At 39.8% G+C, this 7,349-nt stretch overlaps 1 protein-coding gene across 16 annotated transcripts in view; it reads left to right on the forward strand.

The window, feature by feature from the left end:
* The window catches only part of LOC308193960 (uncharacterized protein), a 59,682-nt gene that overhangs the window by 37,576 nt on the left and 14,757 nt on the right, over positions 1-7,349 (forward strand). For 3 of the 16 annotated variants that reach the window (XR_013950134.1, XR_013950135.1, XM_080589182.1), the window contains one exon: positions 2,417-5,788. The exons of 1 other annotated variant lie outside the window; for it this stretch is intronic. The gene's annotated coding sequence lies outside the window, so the exon portion shown is untranslated. 12 more of the 16 variants (XR_013950120.1, XR_013950132.1, XR_013950136.1 and 9 more) reach the window with 9 other exon arrangements.

A 7,349-nucleotide genomic window follows, 5' to 3' on the forward strand; every position in this document is an offset into this window, starting at 1 on the left:
GACTCTCAAGTGGGTTGACTGGACTAGTGAAAATACAGCTCGCCACAGGGGGGACATCTAAGGAAGATAAAATGAATCTGTTCCTCAAAGTCCTCTACAGTTCCAACACTATTAATGTGGTCAATCTAAAGTTAAAAAATAGCATTGGAAAGCTACAGTTAAAGCAATGGGTTTCAGAGAAAGCCTTCAATGAAAACAGATGTTCTAAAGAGCTTTTTCTGACAATTTTCAGGCTTTTATCATATTACAACTGTTGTGGTTTAACCCGGCTGGCAGCTAAACACCACACAGCCGTTCGCTCACCCTCCCCCCTCCCTCTCTGGGATGGGGGAGAGGAATGGGAAAGTGAAGCCGGTGAGTTGAGATAAAGACAGTTTATTAAGACAGGAATATAATAATAACAATAATAATAATAGTGATAATGATAATAGTATTAATAATAATAATGTGTAAGAAAACAAGTGATGCACAATGCAATTGCTCACCACCCGCTGACCGATGCCCAGCCTATCCCTGAGCAGCCGGCCCCCCACCCCGGCCAGCCACCCCTATATATTGTTTAGCATGACGCCAGATGGTATGGAATACCCCTTTGGCCAGTTTGGGTCAGCTGCCCTGGGTCTGTCCCCTCCCAGCTCCTGCTGCACCCCCAGCCTGCTCGCTGGCAGGACAGAGCGAGAAGCCGAAAAGTCCTTGGCCTGGTGTAAACACTGCTCTGCAACAATTAAAGCATCAGCATGTTATCAGCGCTCTTCTCATCCTACTCCAAAACATAGCACCCTACCAGCTACTAGGAGGAAAAATTAACTCTGTCCTAACTGGAACCAGGGCAACAACTCAGCAATATGCAGGCTAAAATGCAGGGCCTGAAATTGTGCGTGCTGCTCCTGTTAATTTCCGGATTAGATAGTTGTTGCATCCAGTGTCATGGGGGCTCACAAGGGATGTGAATGCTGTGGGGCTCAAAAACCCAGGAAGGCTGGTTGCCATAGAAGCCTCCCATGGCACATTTGCTCCTTTGGTTGGTTTTGTGCATCATCTCAATGTTCTGCTGTTTCAAAGCATTTTCTTCTGTTCTTGACTGAACCTGTCATATCTCCCTAATCAATTTTTAAATATCAGTTCTCTCGTGCAATGTATTGGGGCAGTCTAAATGTTTGAATTTAATTGGCAGGGTGCTTCTTTTGCCTTTTCCTTTCAAATAATCACAGAAGGTGAGAACAAGAACTCAGTGAAAACCAGTCTGGGAGGAGCAGTAGTCAGCAGATTAAGAGGTCTATTCTGATTCTTTGTTTGCCACTCTCATTATACTGGCTGATCTTTGGCAGAGCCAGGCAGGGGTGTGAGCTGTATTTCCGACTCAAATTCTTTTGACAGCCATGCAACAGACTCTAAGACGGCAATTGATCATACCACTGTACAACTTAAATGTATCTGTGAAGCAAAATAACTGTGTGACTATTCCCCTGGCTTTTCTAGAACAGATCTCAACGTCTCCTACATACCTTTTATGTTTTCCTATAGAGCTGAATCTGACAAAATGTTCTTTGCAATGACGACTCCTATAGTGCTCATCTTTGCAGTAAGGACAAAAGCACAGAGGTTCTCCTCTCCCTCCAAAAGCAATGCAGAAAGGTGCTTGCATTTCACAGTATATTGCTTTGCTGCACAATTTAGTCCCATCAAGATATAAAAACGAAATGATCGTTCCCACTGCTGTGACAGGGAAAAGCCAACAACATCATCCTTTCAAATGGGTGTTCCTTGTACATTTCACTTTGATGTACAAAATGTTATATGTTATTGCTTCCCCCAAAGTACTGCGAATCATCCTTATTGATAGCAGAAGGCGGGAAATACACTTTCGAAGCAAGTTCTGCTGGCTGGTTTGTGGCAATGTAGATCAAAAGATACTAGTAAGGAAAAGAGCAGTGTGGTTTCCTCTGCTGGCGTAATTTGGCTCCACGGTTTTAAGTGGACTCAATATTTTGCAAGGAGAAATAAAATTATGTACTTGGCTAAAAAAGGGCTAGACAAAGAAAATAACAAAGTAGAATTGGGAAGCACGGTGCCATAAGGTTGTTGGCTGCAAATGTTTAATCAGTTAAGATAAGCCCAGGCAGTACTTGGTTCTGATTTTTCTCTCAGTAATTTCATGTCTATTTGATAACTCTGAATGCGGTAGTAAGGCTCCTTTTTTAAATGAATTAGAGATGAGATTCAGGTCTTATTCTCAATTCTGACTTTACAGCTGAGGCCCATCACTACTAAAAGATTGAAGAAATGTGCGAGAATGATTCATTCCTAAGAATAAAAGCCCACAATGAAAGCCAAAGCCACAAGTCTGTAGGACGCTTGAGACCTGCCCAGGGTACTAGGTTACCTTTGAATTCAGCAAAAATTACCTTTTTTCCAGGTGACATCCAGGACACAGAGTTTCTCAAGGTCAGAGAACTGCTAAAGCTCATCCAACCATTCTTTTTTGGGAGATGTGAGGGAGCAAAGGGAAGCTGTTGCCTTTGTGACATTCTCCGTTTGTTAAACTAGATTCACAGTTGTATCTGGCCCCATTTTAGGTGAATTTATTCTTCCGAGGCTTCCAATTTAAACCAGTGACTGAAGGCAGCAAAATGCCAGTTTTGCTGTAACAATGACAAGAAATCAGCTTTCAGCTAGCTTTTCATTTAAAATTATCCTGTGCCTTCAAACATTAAGGCTGAATCCAATCTGAGTAAAATTCTTGACCTTTCTAAGATTATCATGGCAAAAGATGGACAGGTTTTCTCTAATTCATTATGTTATACACTTTTAAAAGAATACAGTACAGATGCTTTGTTGCAGTTACTGCTTCTGTGAATGTACTTTAAACTACTCCTAATTTGATTTAATATTCACATGGACAACATATTTCTTTTGCCTAAAAAAAACAGTTGTACCCAAGCAACTAATTTGCCTTCTAAATATATTGCAATACCAGGCAGAATTTTTCCTCCTTCATCTCACTAACTGAATTTAGTATGTATGTAATTGTTGATATTTTCTAAATGGTGGCAACATGCCTGTAAAGATGGAGTTATGACACTAGCTCAGTTGGATTTAATGTAATTCTTTACAGTCCTTGGCTTTGAAATCAGGAATGTAGTGAAAATAAAGAAGATTAAAGCATTTGGACTTCTTTTTTTCCCAGTTGGCATTGTAAAGTCTGATTTGCACACTGCAAGCACTGACATGGAGCTCTGCAAAACCTGACCCCTTGAGCTCACTTCTGTATATACAGAGGACTTTCTGATGCAAAAAAATGGTGCACATTTGCTCCACTGTGCAGAGTAGAGAGCACTACTCCCTGGGACCCTACAGAAAGACCTGCTTTTTTGTGTACCAATAACAGAACAGAATTGACGTGTCCTCTAGTATATGAGATGCCAAGTTTTCTCACATAATAATTAGTGAAAACAAAGCGAGAAAAATATAAAAGCAAGGGTTGCTGGTTCATAACTTAGTGTTTCAAAGTGTATCAGTTACGTTCAGTGCTAAACCAAGAATATATATATGTTATGATTATGTAGACCAAGAATAAAATGAACGTTAGTTGACTTATAACATCTAACAAAACCTGGTTATTTATGAGTCAGAGAAGCAAAACTCATTACATAATTGCACTTGCAAAACAGATGTGCTATTATTTGACTAACGTTCACTTAGAGCAACCTTTCCTGAATAAGCAAGTGGAATATTTATACATTCAAATGCCTGATCTAATTGTGTTTCTGCGTGCAGTTACATGTTGCAATTACTGTTCATTGACGGTATGTATGCATTTTAAAAAAGAAACTTCATAAATTCATATCCCTAATTCAAATGTCTGACACAGATTATTTGAGGCCGATGTAGAAAGAGAGACAAAATGACACCTAACTAAAGGTGGCACAGTCAGACTCACCAGGTATATACGGGTTTTTCTTCGAGAAAAGGTCAGCTGGGCAATGAATAAAGCAAGAAAGAAGTAAGTTTAAGGACTTACTGTGGCACAAGAAAGTGACATGAAGAATGAAGAAGAGAGATTAAACTTAACTGTTTGGGGTGGGTTTAAAAAGTATCTGGGATTTTTCCTCTTCTAATGGCAGTTCATTAAGCTCTGAGCTTCAAATGACCCTGAGTCACAGCACACAAACATATATGATCAGACCTTTCATGAAAAAAAAGACATTTTCCCTTTGAATTTTACTTTTTTTTTTGATTTACCTATAACCAGCTTGTATGTAGGTAGTATGTAACTAATCTGTGTACCAAAAATTTAGCAAGCAAACAGACTTGGATTTGGATTTAAAAGCAGATCATTTTAGAATTACAGTTCAATGACTGTACAGAATGATATTTGGAGTACAAAATACAAACTAAAAACTAAAATGTTACCTAGTTAGATATAGCAAGGCAAAGAACTCTTTAAAAGTGTCTTTAGTCAACATAAGTCAAACTGTTGAAAATACACTTTATTCCAATATTTTAAAAAGTAATCAAATCTGTAAATTAAAGTTGAAAGAAGAGACAACTGATTGGAAATCTGAAAGACTGCAAAGTTAACAGCAAGCAGAACAGGACATGGAATTCCTAACCAAACCTATGCCATCAACATTTGGAAACCTCAGACTCAGGACAGGCCAAAAAAAAAAAAATGAAAAGTCTTTATGCCAAGTTGTAGTGGATGAAAATGATGTCACCAAAAATCCTCAAACTTCTTTTTTACTTTATTTTCTCTTCTTAACATGTGCATGACTACAGTAATATATATGCTTGCAAGGAATTAATTGATATTGCTGCTGTGAACTTTTTTGAATGTTATCAATCATTGACACAGATTTATGTGAATAAAAATCTGAGTTTGTGTTCACATGTTTAGGGTTAGAGAAGAAAAATTTTAAGGGGAAAAAAAAAAAAGTTAATTCCTTGTCACCTATTGACTTCCTGTTTTGTAAATGAATATCTTTAATTCTGGTTTTGACATCTTTATTCACTTGTATTATGCTCTTGGAAAGACCTGATTCTTTCTTTTTTTTTTCTGAGCACAAGCATGCCAGTAGGGCTGTTTGGATCACCATGTGAAAATTCCTTGATGTCTTTGCAGACTCAGCTTGCAGAGAGTAGTCAAAAAGATAATAAGTAGAACTAGTTAGGGGAAGAGTTGCTGTGGTGTGCATAGTACTTCACAGGACATTGGGTGAAACCAGACAGCATTATAAAATTACTGAACAACCATCAGCAAGTAACCTGTTTGATCCCTTTTCATGAGGGTGTGTGCAATCTAGATAACTGCAACCACCTACATTCATTTTCCTAAAACATCTGTTACCAAAATAGTATTTATTTATTTATTTTTAATTTAATTTTATTTTTTTATTTTATTTATTTTATTTTTTTATTTTATTTATTTATTTAATAGTATTTACCAAAACTTGTTGTGATATGTGAAATCAATTTCATAAATACATCTCACTACACAGAAATCCAGATCACGTTATATAATAACTTTAGACTAGTTGAGCAATACAGAGAAAGTCTCTGTTTGAATATGGGGATCCAATTTGTCAGCAATCAACAATGACAAACACGTGCAGTATTGCATATGGGAGTAATATAACCCAGCTGGGTATGATGCACTTTTCATCCAAGCATGGCTTAGCCTGAAACCTTAGTTGTCTTGTATCTTAATGTGGTGTCACCAGGATAATTACAAAGCAGATGGTTTCCTGCTTGGCTTGAGGTGAGTGAACATTAACCGTTTTTATTAACCAAACCCAGGAGGTGAATGTTGACAGAAGGGAAGCTGAATGGACTCAATCAACACGCATGGAGAAGATGGGTGCAGTGGTGAGAGATATGCAGCCTGTTGCTGAAGGACTGGATGAAATCATCGTTCAGGGGTTGATAGTCTGCAAAAGCTTCATAGACTCTGTACAATATAAGGAGGTTGTGCAGATGGAAGTTGTTTTATATGTACCTCATAATAATTTTCTTAGTAAAACAAGCAGACTCTTGCTGTTCCTTCATGAAATAAAAATGGGCTAGTGCCCATTTTCCATTTTTCACCTTGACTCATTGTTTATCTTTACTTTCTTTGGAGGGAATTAGGGGGAAGATTGATGCAAGTCTTCCTTCTTTCTCATTACATGCTACACTCAAAAGATCTTGCCTGAAAGCTTCATTCACCTAGAGTGTGAAAGCTGAAGCTGGAAAATACAATCTTATAGTGGTTTCATCCCAGTCCAACACCTTTGAAATGAACCCAGAGCACAGAAGATATGAAATGACTCCATGGGTATTGCAGGAAAATGCTGGAGGCCCCAGGTGACCACAGCAGGTGGATTCATCACAGAATATAAACAACCACAGAGGAGAGAGTGGAGAAATCCAAGTAACCCAAACCCTCGGGGGGGGCATCTGAAATTTTGGATATGGGTCATCTGAGGTCACTAATTAGCCAGTGGGGTCATCCAAAGTCACTCAATAAACTCATGGGGTTACTAGGGGTCAAGTGAAGCCTGAAAAGTCATCCAGGGGTCATTTGAGGTCACCAATTAGCCTGCGGGGTCATCCGAGGTCACCGCTGCTAAGTTCTTTGGTTTCTGGGAGTCATCTGAGGTCACCACTCCTCAATTCTTTGGGTTCTGGGGTCATATGAGGTCACCAATCACCTTCTGGGGGTCATCCGAGGTCACCGCTGCTAAGTTTTTTGGATTCTGGCGTCATCTGAGGTCACCAATTAGCTTCTGGGGGGGTCATCTGAGGTCATTACTACTAAGTTCTTGGGGTTCTGGCGTCATCTGAGGTCACCAATTAGCCTGTGGGGTCATCCGAGGTCAACGCTGCTAAGTTTTTTGGATTCTGGGGTCATTCGAGGTCACCAATTAGCTTCTGGGGGGTCATCCGAGGTCACCGCTGCTGTTTTTTGGATTCTGGGGTCATGCGAGGTCACCAATTAGCTTCTGGGGGGGGTCATCCGAGGTCACCGCTGCTAAGTTTTTTGGATTCTGGGGTCATGCGAGGTCACCAATTAGCCTGCGGGGTCATCCAAGGTCACTGCTGCTAAGTTTTTTTGGATTCTGGGGTCATCTGAGGTCATCAATTAGCTTCTTGGGGTCATCCGAGGTCACCGCTGCTAAGTTCTTTGGGATCTGGGGGGTCATCTGAGGTCACCAATTAGCCTGTGGGGGTCATTCGAGGTCATCAATTCTAAGTTCTTTGTGGTTTGGGGGTCACTTGAGGTCATCAATTAGCCCCTGGGGGTCATCTGAGGTCACCGCTGCTAAGTTTTTGGTTTCTGGGGTCATTTGAGGTCACCAATTAGTCTGCAG

The sequence above is a fragment of the Anser brachyrhynchus genome (genome assembly GCF_964034855.1).
Source record: "Anser brachyrhynchus genome assembly, chromosome: 4".
Classification (NCBI taxonomy): Eukaryota; Metazoa; Chordata; class Aves; order Anseriformes; family Anatidae; genus Anser; species Anser brachyrhynchus.